The 22,052-nt window shown below is 40.4% G+C and overlaps 1 long non-coding RNA gene across 1 annotated transcript; it reads left to right on the forward strand.

Moving 5' to 3' along the window:
• Nucleotides 1-4,443: 4,443 nt before the first annotated feature.
• LOC132766630 (uncharacterized) lies at nucleotides 4,444-7,225 on the forward strand. The gene is made up of 3 exons (XR_009630522.2): nucleotides 4,444-4,681; nucleotides 6,247-6,271; nucleotides 6,981-7,225. It is a non-coding gene; the product is annotated as an uncharacterized lncRNA (long non-coding RNA).
• The last annotated feature ends 14,827 nt before the right edge of the window (nucleotides 7,226-22,052 follow it).

Below are 22,052 nucleotides of genomic sequence, written 5' to 3' on the forward strand. Positions count from 1 at the left end.
CACAAAAGCATACTTTTTTTTTTGCCTGATGGTGTCAGAACCCCATGCGTGCTGTCATTATTTTGTCCCATAGGGAAATGAAGAAAGCAGGTGCATCTCTCTGAAGGTTGGTGATCCAGCAGACACTTAATCTGCCTTGCTATCTGTCTATCTGTCTCTCTCCCTCTGTGTATGAATGAATGAAAAGACATCATGGTGATTGCAGCAGAAGAGGGCAGTGTGTGTGTGTGTGGGGGGGGGGGGGGTAGATGGGATGAGTTACAAATTTGTACCCAGACCCTGCAGTAGCACTGATTTTATATTTTAACTCTTTGGATAATACCCAACTAAAGCACAGCAGACTTTCTATGCTGGACTCAATGCAACATGACAGCACTGGAACCACCAGAGCTGCACCCATTACCAGTTAGCAGCTGTGGGAGAGGCACTAGCCACAATTCAACCACAACTGGACTGTTACAAATAAAAGACATCTGTCATCCTCACGATCTCCAGCATAATGCATGTAATTTAAAGCTGCAAGCCTGGGAATGTGATGGCTTTTCCTTTCTATCATATGTCCAACTACAGTTGTTTAGTTCCTAAGCACTTCTACATATCCACTCAGCTACTAATGGGCTGTGGATGTGCACCCATGGTTGTGCTGGGTAGCGAGGGACATTGCACAAGGAGGTACTAGATACCTCCTTCTACAACATCCTTTGAAGAACATACATGGAAGTCTGGAAGTCATTTTCATTATAACAGCAGGATTCCAGCCTTTGCCTTCTATAGCAAGATATAGGTTTCTTATAAAATAAACACATATTTCTGTCTCTTCCTTTCTTTTCAGCTGCTGTTGCATTTGGCTTCTTTCTCTTCCAACAACACTTTTAAAACAAATCCATTAATATATATTTAATGTATTTCCCTTACCATTTACATTTCTCCACATGGATTATAAAGTTAGAATATTTTTGTAAGCTATTTAAGTGACAGCGGACAAACAGGGCACCCCCAAAGGCAGAGTAAATAACACCGACAACGCTGAAAGATGAGATAGATGTCCTTTAAAGCACTGAATTACTGAGTCATAAATTCACCTTTTGACATTCCAATCCTATGCATGTTTACTCCAAAGTAAGTCTTCTTGTGTTCAGTGGAGCTTGTGTGTGTGCATATGCGCCTTCAAGTTGGGGTTTTCTTAGGTAAGGAATACCCAGAGGTGATACTGCTAGTTTCTGTGTCTGTAATAGAGACTGCAGTTCTTGATATTCATTGGCTGACCCTGCTTAGCTCCCAAGATCAAAGGGGATCTGGTGTCTTTAGGGTATTCAGCGCAATTTACTCTGTACTAATTACACTACGTAACATTATTTTTGTTCCTGGATTATAAATGTCGTTTTCTGATTGGTTCTATCATAAAAACATGGAAAAAGTTCATTAAATTGCAAAAACGTTGTTTTTGCAGGATACCTTGCAACACATTTTGCTATAGTTTGGCAATGAATATCTCATCAAGCCTCAACCAATTAAACATAGTTTGTGGTAGCCACAAAAACAAAGTTTCTGGAGTATAACAAATACTTTAAAAGTACCATACAATTAAACAGCAATAACACTGTCAAACCAGAAACAGATTTTTTTTTCAAACTTTGTTACATAGTCTTATCATCAGATTGCAGCCTAACTATTCATATGCTACCCTAGAAACAAACATGTTACATGTATTTGGGAGCTGTTCCTAGGAAGTGAAATTCTTACCTCCCAAAGCATAAAGATGAAACAAAAAATAAACAAATCAAAACAAAAATGTCATCTCAGACCAGGGACTGAAGTGGCAAACTTTGCCAAAAGGTTGCAGGCAAGACCACCTCTTGCTGCTATCTTGCTTGCTGTTCTTACCTGCAAACAGACTGATACCAATTGCATTTTGATCTTCTTTTACTGCTAATGTGCAGGAATCTTTAGAGAGAGTGTTCACAGCTCCCTGTTTCAGCACTACTCTATTATTAATAATGAGCTTCAGGGTTTTTATTTATTTATGTTAATGAGGGATGAAATCAAAGCTAAAATTCAAGGACGAGTCAGACGTGCAATCTCAGTGCAGAGAGAATGTTCTTTACTGGTCCTTTAACTAGCTAAACTGTAGAACTTTCTAAGGGTTAAGTAGGTTTATTTAGCTTGAGTTAAGATTTATTCGGACAAATTAAAACTTTTGTTCTTGAGTCATGTTTGTTCTTGAATAGGAAAAAATGCAGTTTATTTGAGTCCCCCCAGGGGTGGGAAAGGTGGTATATAAATACTGTAAATAATAGAATGGGATGCTGGAAGTCTTTATAAAATGGACTAATGACTCCTAGGTTTCCCATTCAGAGTGGAGGTGAATAAGGGCCACTCCAAATGCACACACATCTCCATGCTATGCCTTCCTCGTGAATTTAAAGGATCTATTCAGATAATCCAGTAGACAATCAGATGCCTCTGGAAATCCTTTGAGTTCCTCTGTACTTGTGGTTTATACATCTCTTCCTTAGATCACAATAGGGACCTTGAGAAAAGGTTAGTAACTCAAAGGATTTTAGATATTGAATTGCAGAAAGATATAGCCAGGCATGGGCAAACATTTTTGGGCGGGGAGCCACATTGCAGGCCAGGCTGGGGAAGTGAGAGGAGGCTGAAGGCAGTTGATGCGGGGGGGAGGGGTGGTCAGCTCAGGGTGGTTGGCATCTGGAAAAAGTGTCCTCCTCTTAGCCTGGGAACATGGCAGCCCATCATGTCTCTAGGGTGAAAAGAGAGCTAGGGAAAAGACAGACTGCTACTGTGAACTCTCATCAGTGGCCTGTCCTTTCCCCGGCTGTCCTTTAAGCTGAGGACCCAGTAGCCCACCATGTTACTATGCTGAAGGAAGGAGGAGACAGGCCACTGCTGATAGCTCTCTGGAGAGCTATCGGCAGCCATGTGTCTCTGCCTCAGCCCTCCTCTCATCCTGGGTATGCGATGAGCCACTGTGCCTGCATGCTGAGAGGAGGACCAAGGTAGACAAGGGCCAGAGGGAAGAGCCCAAGGGGACACATCTGGCCCACAGGCCTGGGTTTGCCCATGCCTGGTATAGCCACTCTACCAAGCAAGGTTCCTTGGAGCGGTTAGGTAATTTCAAACAAAACTTTCAGCGGGCACTTTACTTAATAGCTGATATGCCAAGACACCTAAGAATCACTTTTACAAGGGCCAAATTTGAACAAATGGAATCAGTGGAGAGACACTGTAGATTTAATCATATCCCACCCAAAGAAAGACTCTGTATCTGGGGTGCCTCCAAAGTTGAAAATTTGAAGTACATATTACATATCTGCCATCTGTTCGAAAAAGATAGGAAACAAGACTTATGGTTTTCATTCCCCCAGATAGGTCTTACCATCCTTCAGTGATTCATGCTCAGTCGAGATAAATGATTTAGCAATCACCTGCACAGACCCTGTGATATATACAGATTTTGTGAGCTAAAGTTTAATGGTCTGTTAATCATTTGCTGTATCTCATGATAGGATTTCTCCCCAGCTGTATTCACTTAATCTAAGTACATGGAAGCAGCCGGACTCATCCCAAGATATCATGCTCCAAATAAGAACGCAATTGTGTCCGTGCATGCACACACACACATCTTATGGAGGTAAACCAATTATACTGGAAGTTACATCTTTCTTCAACACTCACAACAGGAGAGCTTCCACTAACATACTTAGCAGCAGCACTGTTGGGTACTCAGAGAAAGCTATATTTGCTTTCTACTATCACCCAGCATCTTCCACTTGAGTTGACCAATTCAGACTGCCAAACACAAGAGGCAGCACTAAAAGCAAGTAATATATCTTGGATAGCTTTTGGGTACAGATCTGTCTTGTTGTTGTGTGCCTTTAAGTAATTTCTAAATGATGATGTCCCTAAGGAAAAATATCATGGACTTTTCTGAGGGTAAGAATTTATGACTCTCCCAAAGTCACCCAGTGGATCTTTAAAGCTGAGTGTGGACTTGAACTCTGTTTCAAAATCATAGTCCAAAACTCAAACTACTACTCCATTCTCCCTCATTTGGATCAATCTGCCAGTGTCTAATGGTTTATCTGAGCTTCTAATCCTATAACTTGTTCTAGTCATACTGATCCCACAAATTTTGGTTTGCATAATCAGTATGAGTAGAGAATAACTCCTTTTTATTTACAGCTCTTCAGTTAAGCTTCCCCTGTCCAGACTACTCTGCAGAGTCCCTTTGTCTGGGATGGCAGTGCTAACAATTTGTGCTGCTACACTATGCATGAGTGCTGTAACTATAATTTCCAAACATTAATTTGCAGCTGGACTGTGACCAGGAAACAGTTCCATTTAATCCTGAGAGCGGAAACCACCCAGGCAGCAGAAGCAGCAGGAGAAATAGAGGAAGCAAATACCTTTGCTTTCTTGTTGAACTCAAGCTGAAACTAAAAAAAAAATCTATAAATTTGGCCACATGATCCATCAAATTTACACTCAGTCAGAGCTATAACCACACCATAAGTTGTGGAGTGGCTTTTAAAAACAATCTCTTCTATTTCGCATGTTTATTTCTTGAGCTGCTGATATCATCTGTCCTATATTCTTCTCAGGCTTTTCTCAGGATTCTAAGGAAGAGACAATATCTTTGTTTGGCTCCAAGGAAAAGGAGGTAAGTGTTGCTTCCTGTCCCTTTTGGCTCATTGTCTGGTTGGCACTAGAACTATCTTAATTTTCTATCTCAATGTATTTGGGATTGTTCCCAAATATGTGCGCATAGGACTCTAGCAGGTTTAGACCAAGACTGGACCAAAGCCAAAACTCTCATTGCCATGATCGTACTCAATTGCTGTTCCTTCCTCTTGTACATTGAGCTATAACTATAGGAACAGGTAGCAGTGTGAATTCGTCGTGTCATGTAGGTAAGTAAGTCTGCTTGAGTATCATAATGACTAAAGAACTTGCCTGTTTCCCTGGAGAGCAGATATATAAAGACTACTTTCCTAAGTAAGAAAAGTAATATCTATTAAAACAAATACATCGAAGTAGTTGTTCCAGGTAGCCATCTAACCAAATTAGACAGGAGGCAATACTCATGCACTACTTAGACCAAAGGCAAGGAGTCTCCTCCTCCTTGACAGAAGTCCAAGAAGAATGGAAATCCGAATCCCAATGAGTGTCAATCTAGTAAAGTCAGCTTTGGTTGAACGGACAAAAGACTGTCTGGGCACCTGAGGAGGACTAACTCTCTGTTTGTTCTTTACTCATGGAAAGCATGTGCATCATGAGTGTAGGCTCTCTTTTTTTCCAACAGAGATTCCCACTTGAGCAACAAGATCCTACAAATAATTGCTATTACTAGCATCATCACACATCCTGTCACCTCCATAATTTCTAGGCTTGTGGTGCTTTATCCAAGGAGCCTCAAATCTATTTCCTTCTTAGATAAAGTCTTCTCTTGAGCAAAAGGGAGCCTACAAAATAACATTTTTTCCACATATTTTGGGGGATATAGGGACCATTTTAGGTTTTTTTCAATGTTCCAATATGTGGTTGCTATGAGGAACTCAAAATAACACTGGAGCCCTCATGAAGTCTACAGGCCACCCCTACTTTATAGAACAAACACAACCCACCTGAGAACTGAGGAGCAAAGGGCTTTTGATTATACAGAACAGGATTTTCTGATCAGCTTAAATTCCAGGAGCACCTCCCATTTGACAACATGAGCAGTGCTACAAAGTAGAGCTCACAAAGCTGAGCAGGAAACACAACCAAAGTGTATATCAAAACCAGATGGCCAGACTAGCAACCATGTTTTACTTGGGGAGGGGAGGTTGAGGGGAGGGGGGCTTAAGGATATGCTGGGGGTACTGTAAATCAATGTAAATCAACCCAAATGAAAAATCAGTATGTTAACAGTTGCAAAGTGTAATAATTTTTATTAAAATAAAATTATGCTAAGAAGTATGCACTTCCCAGTTGCTTTTACTTACTAGCCAGAACACTAGAAGCCAAGAGTTTGTTTATTTCTTGCTAATCTACCAAATGGTGTTTAATTTAGTCTGTATGTTTCCCCTTCAGTATGGCTGCATGTGATCAATTGAGAGCTGTTTCCTTTCCAAAAAAAACAGAGTTTGGCAATTTGACAAGCTTCACTGCAATTGATATGTTCCAGTGACTCATCTGTAACATTCATTTATTTTTTATTTTGCATACTGGTATTCCACACTCCAGCAAAAGAAAAAGAAAAACTACCAGGGTAAGTTACACACTGTCAGTGTGATAGTTCCCTGTCCTCTGACAACTATTAGTGAAAAAATCTCATTTACAGTGTGAGTCCCATACCTGCTGGGGATATATTTCAAGATACTTACCCTCATGGATAACTGAAACTATGGATAGTATCTTGACAATACTTGGGCTGAAAGCATACCAGAAAATTGCACTGGAAATATTGTAAAATTAATGAAGTTTGGCACCCTTTAACTGCCATAGCTCAATGTTATAGCATCATGAAATATGTCGTTTTATAAGTTCTTTAGCCTTCTCTGCCAAAGAATGCTGGAGCTTCATTAAACTATAGCTCCCAGGATTCTATAGCATTGAGGCATGGCAGTAAAATGACACCAAACTGCATTAATTCTGCAACTTACATGCAGTAGTACATGCAGCTCACAAACACTTTCAGGGGGAATATTGTTTGGAATATGGATAAGTCAAAACATTGACATCAAATCCATGGATAAGAGGGCTCTCTTGTACTTTATTTCATTCTATTTAAAAATGTATAACTCATCATTTTGCTACTAGTGTAATGTACAAAAAAGTGTTGGGTGAAGCAATTTTTACTTCAGAAGTAGTATGAAAACCATGGTTGTAATAGCAGTTGGGAAAATACATCTGAAAAACAAGTAAAAATAGTTAATCAAACATAACTACATGTATTTTGTTCCATTTTGTAATAACAGCATATTAACTGGCAAAAGACTGGCATCTGAAGACCTTTCTACACTGACCATATAATGCCATTTGAAGCTGACTTGAAGACACAGTGGCCACAAAATGCACAGCACCAATGTACACTGCTGTGGGCATCTAAGGCTATATTGTGCTTTTATAAAAGTCCAAAGAAAGTCTGAGTTCTGTCAAAAATGGACTTCAGCAGATGCCAGTGTGGCCCAGATCCAAGGCAAAATGAGCTCCGCAAAATGTGCAGTGCATTGTAAGTACTTCCCTCCACTGAAGCATAATAAAGAAGGGGCTGCCAAAACATGCCTTGAGGGCATGGATGGGTAGCTGGGGCCTATTCAACCTCCTGGGTGGTGTAATTGTTTACTTTGAAGTTGCTGTCACTTTTCCTTCTGTATACCTCTGGTGCATTGATGTGTATCTCTGAGGAAAATGAGGGAAAGAGGGGACCTGCAAAGTAGTTTAAGGCAAGGTTCTGTGTTCAATGTAATCACCTTCCTGGCCTCAAACTGGTTCTAGGCATGGCAATCTGATCACCTGTGAGGCGAAGCCAGTTCTCCCTAAGCTGGTTCCAAGATGGATTATATTGTCATTGCAGAAGCACTCTGAAGCTCCAAGTAACTTCACAATCATAGTGTGCTGATTTTAAAAGCTTGTGAAAAGTTACATTTTTGGGCTACAACTTTCAGAACCACCACCCAACTAGCACTAACAAGTAACATAAATCTTTATAAAAGAAACGATAAAATGCCTTTTGTTTATTTCCAACTGGTTATGTAAAGTTATTTTCCTATTAGGACTCCTCTCTTGATTAGAGCAAGTTCACGTCTATCAAGCAGTGATCCCTCTGAAGAAGTAAGCCTGTTAAGAAGCCGAAAAAAGCAGATTCAAGAGGGCCTGACAGTGTAGAAATGAACGACGGATTTTATCAAAGACCCGTTGCTTTGCATAAACATTTCCATTTCTCCAACTTCAGCCATTTGGGTTCCTGCATCTGTTTTCACTAAAAGCACTTCAGGCTCAAACGTTTGACTGAAGTTCCCCAGCCGAACATCTGCACATGCCTCAACCAGCCCTCTCATGGGATGATGATGAGTGGAGTCAAAGGATATTTTCTGCCCTTGGGCCTCTTCCTTTCGACAGTCTCCTCCTCCAACAGTTCAGGGAAGTATTTGTGTGGTGGGTAGGCCAAGCCAGGTCAGCCAGCCCCCCTCAAAACCTGAGATTGGAGTCTCTTGCTCTGTTTCCTGCCACCTTGAATAAGAAGGAGTCAGTAGACACACAGGGCCCTAATTAGAAAAATACAGCTGTGTTGCATTTCCAAACATGTACGCTAATAACACACAGTACGGAAGGTTGAGCCAACACTCCGTTAAAAGCTTTGGCTTCCAAAGGATTGAATGCTATACGCGTGCTTTTCTTCTTGTCTTAATGAGCCTTAACAAAATCTTTAAAGAAAAAATAGTGATTGAAAAAACTAGCACAGGACCTACAGCAGCTCTCTCTGGCAAAGCATTCCATGTTCTCTTTTATGTAGCAAGAGGGAATAAAATATGCCTAAGGAAATGCATCACAAAACCCAGCATCCTCCATGTATTCATACTTTACAGCATTTCACAAATAAAATCTGGCATGCATTTGGCCAAGCACCATCAGAGCAGGGTCAAGATGGCAAAAGTTATAATATCTCACAAGCCAAGAGAGGCTGAAGCAGTTTGCCTTTGCCTGAGCCTGTTGGGATGGGCAAAACTTAAACTGAATCCAGACAAAACAGAGGCACTTGCCATCAAGGGTCCTAATCTAGGGATGGAGGTATGTCAGTTAGTCCTGGATGGCCTTACACTTCCCCTGAATGATTGTGTTTATAGCTAGGTAGTGCTCCTGGATCTGTCTCTCCAAATGTTAGCCCAGGTAGATATGACAGTCAGGATTACTTACTATGTCAGCTGGACCCCTTCCTAGATTTGGAGGACCTGACAATGGTAGTGCATACACTGGTAACATCAAGGTTAGACTTCTACAATGTGTTTTACATTGGGCTACCTCCATACCAAGTTTGGATACTTCAGTTGATTTAAAATGCAGCGGCCAGATTGGCTACAGGAACATCTAGGAGTGAGCATATTACACCTATCCTAAAGACACTCCACTGGTTGCTAATTAGTTACCAGGCAAAGTATAAGGTGTTGGTATTGACCTTTAAAGCCCTACATGGTTTGGGTCCAGGTTACCTACAGGATCGCCTTCTCTCATACAATCTGCCCCAAACACTGAGGTTCTCTGGGGGATGCCTGCTCCACCCTGCCAGAACCCAACTGGCAACCATCACCCAGACCTTTTCATCGGCCTCCCCAAGACTGTGGAATGACCTGTTAGTAGAGCTCTGAAAGCTACATCCATTGTTGGAATTTAAGACACAAGTGAAGACCTATCTCTTCCAGAAGGTTTATCCAAGCAATTTTAATGATTAATTTTAAACTTCCGCTCCATGTCTATTTTGTGTATTTTAATATTATTTTATGGAAATATATAAAATAATAATATTAAAATACACAAAATAGACATGGAGCGGAAGTTTAAAATTAATCATTAAAAGCACTGTGCCGGCAGGACTGAAGACCGACAGGTCGCAGGTTCGAATCTGGGGAGAGGCAGATGAGCTCCCTCTATCAGCTCCAGCTCCTCATGCGGGGACATGAGAGAAGCCTCCCACAAGGATGATAAAACATCAAAAATTATCCGGGTGTCCCCTGGCCAACGTCCTTGCAGACGGCGAATTCTCTCACAAGAGGAGCGGTTGCTCCTGACACGACAAAAAAAAAAAAGGAAATATATTTTAATATATGTATTTTACGGAGTGTTTTTAAATGATTATGTGTTTTGATTATGGGTGTTTTTAGCAATATTGTAACCCACCACAAGCCATGAGGAGGGGTGAGTAAGAAATAAAATTATTATTAGTATTATTAAGATTCCATTATTTCTCTCCACTTGCTGAGCTAATTAAGTGCAAACTAGTTTACCATTTTGAATTCAGTTTGCAGCTATTAATATTGGTTAGGAAGTTTCTCCTCCTTCCTTCCTCCACCACAATCTTAACATTCAAAACTGCTGGTGGGGTCTCCTTCTCTGGAGATTATTAAGCAGAAGCTGGATGACCATTTGCCAGGGATGCTTTGATGGTATATTTTTACATGGCACGTTCTTGGACTGGGTGGCCCTTGTGGTCTCATCCAATGCTAGGATTCAATTAATGTGAACTTCTGGATAGAATGGAAGTATAAGGAGAGAAGGCTAAGGCACCCTCCCTCTTCCAAGGCCCCAATATAGCTACCCTTCCTTCACTGCTTGAGCTAATTTAAATAAAGAGTTAAGCAATCCAATCTTGCATTATATCCAGCTGAACAATAGAGATTGAAAAGACTAGCCAGTGAGGATGGAAAGAATATTCATAAATATTAGAATACTAGAAGAAAAAGAGGTTTCTCAAATGTCAGGACATCCTGTCAAGGAGAATTGTATGCAGGCACACATCTTCACAGTTTGCAACTCATTCTGCCTGAAAAATCCATGTTGGTTTTTGTGCAGCACACAGTATTTTTCTACATAGAAATGTTATTCCCTTCTCAGAAAGCAAGTTTCCATCACAGACATATTTATTAGCTACTTACATATATGAAATTATAAATGTAACTAAGTAGCTTAGTTGTTCTAACTAAGTAGTTAATTATGTATATGTGATGAAGATATGACTCTGGAATTCAGTCAGCTTTGAGAGAGTATAGAAAAAATGGGAGAAAGGCAGTTGTGAAAAACCAGCTTTCTCCAGGGAGAGTGTCCCTAAAGCCCATTGATATGTTTCCAAATTTTGATAATAAATTTTAACTAAGTTTCATTTATTTAAAAACAGCCTATCCACATACTTCCATCCCCAAAGTTAGCAGCAGGATTGGGTGAAGGGGTATCATTCCAAACAAGTTCACAACACGCTTAATCACACCACTAGATAAATACTGAGCACTCTTGCCAAATGAAATTCAATAATGTGGTTTTGGCAATTGATGCCATGAGAGGTCAGGATGGATTAAAAACTATTTGGGGCTCTCAGAGCCAATTATTTATATGTTTTGGTAACTAGGCTTGCCTAGTCACAAGTCTTTATTCTGGTATTGTATTTGCTTTTTGTTTCACACACTATGCTCAAATCACTGTATTCTTCCCAGAGCTTGGAAAAGTTATATTTTGGATGATAACTACTAGAATTCCCTAGTTAACATAGGTAGTTGCTCTAATGGCTAGAGTTTCTGAGAGATATAGTACAAAAAGGTAACTTTTAGAAGCTCTTTTCATGTCCAAAACATAAACTTAACACTTGGAGGGAATTTCCTTTTTTGGCAGTTATCATCAATTTTCCATATAGTGGATATTCAAGATGCGAATGCTGGCAGAGTTTTAAACAAAATTGGACCATAAAGAAATAGGAAGAAAGCACCAACTGAGTCTAGAGAAGCTAAGATTACCTGAAGAAGGAACTCAGAAAATCTCACGGGTGAGTAGGCTGATGTGTATCACAATGGAGGTCTGTAATCTGATGCCAGGGTTCTCACATTGTACCCACTAACCTGAGTTTTCCACCAATTTATCTATGACCCATGGTCAGCACTGACCCACCAAGATAGACCGGTACCGTGTCCATTCATTCTAACTGAATCAGAGAAAACCCAGACCTACATCAAACAGCCCAAGATGTTTAGAACCATGAGCCAAACTAGCACCTACTTTCTGGAGTCTAGACACAACACTAGAAACAATAGTGTTCATGTGTGAGGGTGAGAAGTAGTTTGTTTTTACTGTATGATAGTGTACATACAATGATCTGATTCTATTGTGGTGATGAAGAAGGCACTTCCTTGTGTCAAGACTTAATAAACCAGATTCAACAGATCAGTGAGGCTCTGGCAGTTCTACAGTTGCACTATGAAATTTTCTGGAGCAGGGATTGCCAGGAGGTAAAGCTCATCCTGCATGCTAGATTAAATGAGAACACAATAATATATCCACAACAAATCCACCTTTATTGGAATACTCCATAGCTTTGCATGTGTCAAAGGAAAGGATATGGTAGTATCTAATATTGTTGCTCTTAGTTAAATCTCTGGAGCCCCAGCATTTCTCTGTATGATTTTCTGTATCACTTGGACCTTTTGAGCAGACATCCACCAGCATGAAAACTAACATTTTGAACATGCATATATTTTACTCTCAAATTTGTAATTTTCTTTCTCTTCACAAGATAGGTTTTACCCTTTTTAAATGGAAATTATACAAGGACTCTAACTCAGATCCATAACAGCATAAGAATGCATCGGATTTTGCAATGTAATCACCTCTGCTTTCAATAATTGTCCCCAGCATAGTTAATAGTTAATATCTTCTAGTGGTTTTTTCTTATGTGGCCAGTGAAGACAATATTTATTCTTCAGTGGGTTTTATTTGTATGTTAATTGTGATATCTTTTGTTTCTATGGTCTCATTTTTCTTTCTTGTATTTTGTGTTATTGTTTTTTAAAAAAACACCTTGAGGGCACTTATGTAGAAGGTGCTCAAAGGCAGTATGTAACCATCTTTATAAATAACTACTTTAAAAAATGCTGGGGACAATGCGAAAGAAAGCTGGAAAGGTATGCTTTCCAGTGTGGGATAGGAAAGTGAGTAATGTGGGCAATGCGGGGAGTCGGGTGATAGATTAACCCCACTACTCTACGATTTGCCCTGCTGCCCTATGGATACCCCTGCTGTCCTCTGCATCAAGGAACTTCATGTGATGAGGTATTAGCCAAAGAAACAATGTTAATTCTATGTGGCAAAGAAGAAGAGTGATAGATGTGATATACTGCCTGTCATATTACAGTGGAGGAATAATTTTAGATTTGTATGGATACATCTGCCTTCCATGCTGCTTCTGGAAGGCAGATGTCTTTACTATGAATTTGAAATCTGAAAGTATTATGCAATAAACATAATGGTAGAGCATAAAGTATCCAGTGATGTATTTATTCTGTTTGGTGGGACAGAGGATGTTCATTGTCTTCACTTCCTCCCTGGCTACACCACATCATCTGAGGGTCTCCGGGTTTCACAGCTACAACCCACACCCCAGGTTTTGATGAGTATTAGAATGGAACTAAGTGCATTCCAGCTGCCTGTATGATGGAGCACACATGAGGAAGCTGGAGCAGCCAAAGGCCCCCAAGTTCCTAATGCTACTTGACAGTAGGCATGGGAGGGAGCAACATCTGGAAGCCCCCAGTTGATATACATCTGTGGCAATGGGTGTTGCATAAGGAGGCACTGAAAGCCTATTTGTGCAATGCCCCTCAAAGGACATATGCCAGCATAACGAATGATTATGCTAGTGAATATCACTTATGAGATTTTGGCTCTGTTGTTTGTTGCCACTGTTTATTAATTGGTCAACTAATCAGTTTCCTGGAAAAGGTCCCTTTTACAGTTTTTTTTCTCATTTGCAACCTAATAGCTAATATCCTGTTGCTGGCAAACATCAGAGAAAGTTTTGATGGCTTGGGCTGGGCCTTGCTGGTTGGGCCTTGCTGGAAGAGGCAAACATAACCTTAGAAATATATACCCAAGTATAAATCTAGAATTTTAAGTCAAAAAATCAAACCCCAAACTCTCAGTTGACTTATCCATGTGATGACAGTGCCTTAACTCTTATTTAAAAAGGAACCACTCACTTCCCTGAGTAGGGTTGCAAAAGGCAAGAACTTAGCCCACCCTGGGAGAACTTAAAAGAAGCACCAACAGCCTCTCTTCAATCCTCCACTCTGCCACATCTTTTGTTTCTGAATGCCTGGGGAAATAGCAGCAGCAGCAGCCATGGGTGGCTGACTCCCTGATGTTGCATTGGATTTCCCCCTCTCTTTGGAATGACCCTTGAATTATTCATGAGTAATATAAAAACACAAAATTTTGGCCCCGTACCTGACCTAGATTTATACATAAGGTCAATTTGTATATGAGTATTCATGGCATATTACAATTATACAGTTTCTTTATATATTCAATGAATTCTGTTTGTCACTAGAGTCTAGAAGACCCTAAACCATGGCCAAAATTCCAGGCTGGATCTCCAGATATAAAGAGCGAGGTGGCCACTTCCGTCATTGAATTATGAACATCTTGAATGTGAAACAAATGCTCAGGCATTTTATTTGTTATAATTGCATTGGTGCTTTTGCTTGCTTTGCTTTGTTTCATTATCAGGGTAGGATGCAGGGCCATGCTTCTGGGATTTTCCATCTCTTGTACCAAAATGACTTGACAGGTTTTGGGTGCACCTTGAAATGGATGACTAATCTGTCATTTGTGGCTCAACAAAATATCTTGGGCCAGCCTTGGTCCAATGTTTGTCCAAGCCGGAATTATCTTCATGTTGTTTAGAACTACACATACACACAAACTGCCATGCCATAACCTCCATCGTTTTACAGATGAAAGTTGGGATATGTGTGGCCAAGCATCAACTGAGATGGATCAAAATGGCAAAAGTTGGAGGAAAAAGAATGTGAGGTATTTTAAAACCACCCAAAAAAGATGTAAGCTCATCTACTTTGGCAATAATTTTACTTCTCACTTCAGTGTCTCAAGTCACTTGGTTGTTGTTGTTGTTATTTATTTATTATAATTATTCCATTTATTTCTATATCATCTTTTTCTGAGTTTGAGACTCAAAGCATCTTACAATAAATTGAAAAAACACACATATTTAACAATTCACAAAAAGCAAAAGTAAAAAAAGAAATTAAACAATCAAAAATATTAAAACCAGATTAAATGGTGCAACATTAAACATGCATAGGCATGCACAAGCATACTTCAATGCAACAATTAGCTAGATCCAGCACTTTAAGTGAGACAAGTCTTCAATTACTCATCAAATGCCTGTTGAAACAGAAAAATCTTTAGTTATCTGTGAAAATGAAAATGAGAAGGGTGCCAGTTGAACCGCTCTGAGAAAGGAGTTCCAGAGCAAGCAGACAACTATGGAGATGGCATTCTCCTGTCTTTCCTCAAGGCGTACCTGTGATAGGAGCCATGGTGGTGCAATGGTAAACCCTTGTGCCAGTTGAACTGCTGACCTGAAGGCTGGTGGTTCGAATCTGTAAGATGGGGTGATCTCCCATCTGTCAGCTCCAGCTTACCATGCAAGGACATGAGAGAAGCCTCCCACAGAAAGGTAACACATCTGAGCATCCCCTGGGCAACATCTCTGCAGACTGCCAATTCTCTCACACCAGAAGCGACTTGCAGTTTCTCAAGTCACTTCTGATACAATTTTTAAAAAACCCTGTGAGAATGATGATACACAGGCCTCCCCACCAAATTTGAAACACAGACTGGTTTGTAAGAGAAAATATGGTCCATAGCACAACCTGGAACTGGGCTGTATTGGGTGTCATAAGTCAAAATCAGCACTTTGAATGGTGCCTGGAAACTGGATGAGACTCAAGGAAGCCACTTTTTAGAAACTGCAGCTTCTGATGGGTTTCAGAGAACAGTCATCTGAAAAACATTTTCCATGTGACGGCCCTCTCCTGCCCATGGCAATTGTAGTGATTGCTAAGAATGAGAGCAGATTCCAAGCTGTGTTCCTAAGAATGAATCAACCATGGTTTGTGACTGAAACCCCCACCCCCCACAACATCTTGTTTGTGAAGCAAGAGGGGCTTTTTTTAACCACACAAATCACTGCTGCTTGTTAAGAAAACTTCTAAAGCTGCTGCCTGCTTAGGCTATCTGGAGCCTGAGTGATTATACACATGTGCTTGGCTAACAGCCAAGTCCAAAGCTGACTTTTCTTCCAAGCTGATGTTTTCCTGATAAAGGGAGACGCTTTTCAAAAGATTCTTGTAAGCTCTCAGAGACAGGGCAACTCTTACTACTCCCACAGGGATGATGAACTCCCAATAAATTACCCTCAGAATGTTTTTTTGATGTCAGCATTACCTCGAGTCCCTACCGCAGCTGCCACTGGGGCACAGTAAAGTTACATTGTAAGGAGGCAGACCTCCAGAGATACTGAAATCTTCCATAGGGAGGGTGGTCTCCTCAAGCCATGGATAGGACAGGAGGTGGTCCCTTTCAAATGCATTATTATGTGGAACCAAGATAGTTTCACGGTGCAGGTGGTTCATGTTTCAGGGGCGGCCAAGTGATGTATCAAGAAAGTGAGCTCTTTCACTACTCCTGGAGAACATGTTAAAATATTTTTTTCATATTTTAAAAACACTGTATTTGTAAACTAGCCAAAAGCTATTCTAGCTGTCTTCAGTGGAGAGAGATGGGAAGCAGAGAATGTCTTTGCCTTTAAGGATTTTTTTAGCACTTTCCATAAGAAAATAACACCACACCAGAAAAGGAGGGCATGCATATTGAAAGAATGAAGTCATTTCCAATGCAGTTTTTAGAAGACAAGAAAGAGAGTATGAAATTGGCTAAGTTATAGCAGTGGTCGTTGGTTGCTGCCACTTCTGTGTGATGATAAATCTGCTCCAAGTTTTGAATAACTACAGGAGCTGCTCAAAGTGCTGTGACCTCATCACACTTACCTAAATCAGCACCCTAGAACACTTCGACCCAGTCTTCTGGACGGAGCCCCATGCTGGCCATCACATGATGTTGTGTGACCTCTGGTGGAGGCCCCACCTACAACTGGTCCATTGTGATGAGGCCCCTGTTCAGTATCTTTGATAGCTCAGGTACTAGATAAAATCCATATTATTTTAAAATTGTGAATTTTTAATTTTGGTTGTTTGACTACGTACTGATTGTGTATGTTCTTTTAAACTGATATTTTAATATATGTGTTTAAATGCTTACATATGTTGTATTCTAATACTGTACATTGTTGTTCCCCACCTCAGTCCATGAAGAAAGGTGAGTAAGTTGTTGCTGCTGCTGCTGCTATCCTGGTTCAGAAGCTTCTGCAGTTTGGATTCTAAATTATCATGGTCATGCTATATATCGTGTGGCCATATAATGATTTTATGTATTATGATATTATGTACTCATGTGTTGTTCTTTTATGATTTGATTTTCCTTAAGAAGATTTTAGAGAGGAAAGAGGAGTGGACAGGTAGAGGTTTATTCAATGGATATTTCAAGCTTAGTGTTTTGGAAAGTGGGTTCAAAATATACTAAATAAAAGATATAGCCCTTTTGGAACAACTAATTCCACATTTATTTGTTTTAGAAGTGTAGGGGCCCTTGAATTATTTACTTCCACATTTGGCCTAATAAGGGAAAGGGTGGAGGGCCCCAATATCATTGGAGTGGAAAGTCTACTTTAAGTTTATAATTAACACTTGGAGAACTGTCCAAGGTGCTGAACTGCATCCCCAAATGAGGTTCATGTCTCGACCCATCTCTAGATGAGTACCTGTGTGTGTTTGATATTCGCATTTCATATTGTTTTGAATCTCAATGTAAAACACTAGCACTATTACTTGTACATTGTCCATTCAGTGGCTCCATTCCTCATTTAATTAGAATTAGACAATATAGAGGGGAGGGAGAGGGGAGGGGTTCCCAGGCCTGCCTCAGTCAGGTAACTGGTTCTCCTACTTTCCATATATTGGACTGTAAAGCAAGGATCCTGCTGTAGTCGCGTAGGCTACCTGCCTGATTTTGATCATGAGTAATTAGGTTTATAAAGTGTGTAGTCATATAGGCTACCTGTCTGATTTTGAACATGAGTAATTAGGTTTATAAAGCATGTAACCTATATTTTTAAATGCCTATATAAACAGTACAGCTTTCCCTCTTTTGCATCTTCACCTTCCAAGGTGTGGAAAAAGGTGGGGCTAGGCAACCAGCATGCAATAGTAAAGCCAGTTCTATAATTATAGTTCTGTTCTCTATACCTGTATCAGCAGATTCAAAACATTGTGTTGCCAAAGGCAAAACAACAAACTACATCCCTATCCACCCAGGTCAAAGTATATACACTTTAGAACTGAATGCAGCTTGGTACCACTTTAACTGTCATGGCGCAGTGCTATGGAATTATGGGAGCTGCAGTTTACAAGGTCTTTAGCATCTTTTGCCAAAAAGCGCTACTTTCTCATCAGACTACAACTCTAAGGATTACATAGCATTGAGCCATCCCAAGCAGTAGAAATATAACTATCACTAATTAAATCACCACTTACTGACCTTTCATGACACTTACAACACCTGGCTGAGCCAGTTGCCCCACTTAATCTCATGGCACAGCTGGCCCTCCAAATGAGTATCTTTTGAGCTCAGAAAACTCACAGCAACCCAGAGTATCTTTCTGTAGCAGAGTAAGGCTCTCCTCACACAGCCACTCTGCAATTCCAAGCAGCCCTAGCCGCCAGTGCTGAGGAATGCTAAGAGCTGCCGTCCAACTCAAAAGTACAGTGAATCTTGAAGAACTGTACTATTATATTTTATAGGAGCTTCCCATTAGCAACATAGAGGGCAATGACAGGTTGATATTTGATTTTTTTTAAAAAAAATAGGATTAATTTATATTATTGCACTGTGTGTTCACACACAAAAGTATGACTTGAAGGCCTTGAAATTTTAGACATTTGTGAAATGCCAGACATCCCCTCAGCTTTCTTGGAGTGTGTCACAGTCAAGAAATTATCATGGTGGTTCGTGAAAAGGCCTTACTGGTGCATTATTTAAACTGTTATGTTTATTCATATCATGATCTGATCACCATACTCAATATATCCCATGTGCATGGGGGTATTGGGGTAATGATACAAAAGGTTTACTAGGCTAGACCCTCTTTCACTCAGACTCAGCCCCCCCCCCCGAAACTCATCCCCCCCTGAAATCCCCCCCTGAAAAAAACTCACCCCCCCCCCCGCCCCAAATCGAAATCCTGGCTACGGGCCTGGTCACAGTCATCACTTGTATTACAGGCATTTATGAAAACAAAGGCCCATCAATGCCGATAGGGAAGATGAAACCAGCACTGTCTCTTAATGATGCAGTACTCTGAAACCTGATGGAATAATGCTGACAATACTCATACTTGTACTAACAGAGTATCTGAGCACATTTTTGATCCAGTCAGTTTGGGTCCGTCTTCCTTCTTGCTCTGGAAGCAGAAAGCCCAAGGCAGAATGAAATAACATATGGGCCAGTGTTTCCAGCTGTGATGATCATATTCTCTGCCCTGTCAGCACACAAAGACCTCAGAGAGGGAAAGCAAAGGATCAGCTTCAGTTCTTTTAAAAACCACCAAACGCTTTTAAATTTTACAGCATAGAGACGCCTTCATTATTAGTCCCCTATTACACACAGAGTGGTGGGAAACCCAGGATTTTTTGTGGGGCTTTGCCAAGGTTCATGTGAAACCTTTGTTTTTGCATTTGGTTCATGTGGCTTCCATCCACACCCGCCTAAAGTCTTTCTAGAGTAGAAATCAAAACACAAGATAAATTGAGATGTGCACTCAGCCAGCATTTCCTGGCCTTTGGCCAAGCAAACCTTGTTAAGATCTTATAAAAATGTGACTTGTACAAAGCTGTATTTAAAAACAGGGAGAGACTTCATTAATTTCAGAAAGCAGGATTTTTGAAAGTTCTGATAGCATCACAGATACAGTAGAATTAGAATACAGAGATTGGTGGGAGAAGACTCTCTGCTGACTGTTCTGACCACAGCATGGAGAAGTTACTCTTGGGACTATACCTTCCCAGAAAGTAACTATTCTGAGTTTTGGTAATCGTCAACAATTTAAATGTTGAGATTATGAATATAGGCTTTGTAATCCTTTTTATACCCCAGAACTCTTTTACCGAAGGATTAGATAGAGCTTGCTGAATAGCATTTTCCAGAGCTGCATTGAGCATGTGTGGATTATATTGGACCATAGCCCATTTTCCTGTATTTTTCAAAGTGCTAGTTCAAATAATAATAATAATAATAATAATAATAATAATAATAATACTTTATTTATACCCCGCCACCATCTCCCCAAGGGGACTCGGGGCGGCTTACATGAGGCCATGCCCATCAATACAATATACACAATGTAACACAAAAACACAAAAGAAAATCAAAAAAATAAAATAACATAAAATACAAAACCAAATCAACTGTTTTGTACAGATCTGGTATATGTGAACCATATGGGGACAAGTGGGGCTGTTGCATAAAAAATGAAATGTAGTGGGGGCCATGTATCCAGTGATTGACCTGTATACCCTTTATCTTCATCATTCACTTTGGATAACTATTGCCCAGTTTCCTCTGTAATGCAAAAGGCCATTTCAATGACAAGAGACTTTGGTTTGTGTGACTCCATGACCTCTTGGTTAATTAGAAGAGATATTCTGTGAGGTCTCAGATGAGAGTCACTGAAGTTTATCAGTTACCACAAGAAAATAATACCACAGAGCTTGACAGAGAAAATAGTAGAGTGAATTCAAATTAATTTGCTTTCAAGATTTGTCACTGCCTTCCCCCAAACCAGGTCCTTGAAACACCCTGCAAGTAATATTAAAACCTAGAAATCACAGCTGTAGATAATAAAATCTTTTCAGTACTCTACTAAATTTGAACATGTAAGTAAAAGTGATTAGTGTGCTTCTCATAATGACTAAAGCTGCATTTCCACAACTAGACACTCCTATCTGATTCCCTGAGAGGGATGTCATGTGGCCAATCTATTTCAAGAAAAAAGACATGAGTTCTATTTCATGAACAAGCCATCCTCAACCTCAGCAACATGGATGAAGGATTAAGGAACAACCAACCCCAAGCAGGGAAGCAAGTCATACAGGAATACCTGGCCATTCTAAATGAATTCAAGTCCCAAGGGCCAGATCAACTACATCCAAGAATATTGAAGGAACTAGCGGGAATCATGTCGGAACCTTTTGCAATCATCTTTGAGAGTTCTTGGGGAACGGGACAAGTCCCAGCAGATTGGAGAAGGACAATAAGGAAAAAAGAACAACCAACAATTACCGTCTGGTCAGCCTCATATTGATACCAGACAAGATTCTGGAAAAGATTGTTAAGGAATAGTCAACACGGATTTATCAAAAGCAAGTCATGCCAGACTAATCTGATCTCTTTTTTCGATAGAGTTACAAGCTGGGTAGATGCGGGGAATGCCGTGGATGTAGTGTACCTGGATTTCAGTAAGGCCTTCGATAAGGTCCCCCATGACCTTCTGGCAAACAAACTAGGCCAATGTGGGCTAGGCAAAATTACAGTTAGGTGGATCTGTAATTGGTTAAGTGAATGAACCCAGGGGGCGCTCACCAACGCTTCCTCTTCATCCTGGAAAGAAGTGACGAGCGGAGTGCCATCAGCAAGGTTCCGTCCTGGGCCCGGTCCTGTTCAACATCTTTATTAATGACTTAAAAGAAGGGTTAGAAGGAATGATCATCAAATTTGCAGACAACACCAAATTGGAAGAGATAGCCAATACTCCAGAAGAAAGCAGCAGAATTCAAAACGATCTTGACAGATTAGAGAGATGGGCCAAAACTAACAAATGAAATTCAACAGGACAAATGCAAGATGCTCCACTTTGACAGGAAAAACGAAATGCAATGAATCAGAATGGGTGATCCTGGATCAAGAGCAGTGTGTGTGAAAAAGATCTTGGAGCAATTGTGGACAAGAAGTTAAAAATGAGCCAACAATGTGTTGCAGCAGCTAAAAAAGCCAATGGGATTTTGACCTGCATGAATAGGAGTATAGTGTCTAGATCCAGAGAAGTCATGCTACCCCTCTATTCTGCTTTGGTTAGACCACATCTGGAATACTGTGCCCAATTCTGAGCACCACAGTTAAGAGAGATGTTGACAAGCTGGAATGTGTCCAGAGGAGGGTGACTAAAATGATCAAAGGTTGGGAGAACAAGCCCTATGAGGAGCAGCTAAAAGGGCTGGGCATATTTAGCCTGCAGAAAAGAAGGCTGAGAGGAGACATGATGGCCATGCATAAATATGTGAGGGGAAGTAATAGGGAAGAGGGAGCAGGCTTGTTTTCTG

This window comes from Anolis sagrei, chromosome 2 (genome assembly GCF_037176765.1).
Source record: "Anolis sagrei isolate rAnoSag1 chromosome 2, rAnoSag1.mat, whole genome shotgun sequence".
Taxonomy (NCBI): Eukaryota; Metazoa; Chordata; class Lepidosauria; order Squamata; family Dactyloidae; genus Anolis; species Anolis sagrei.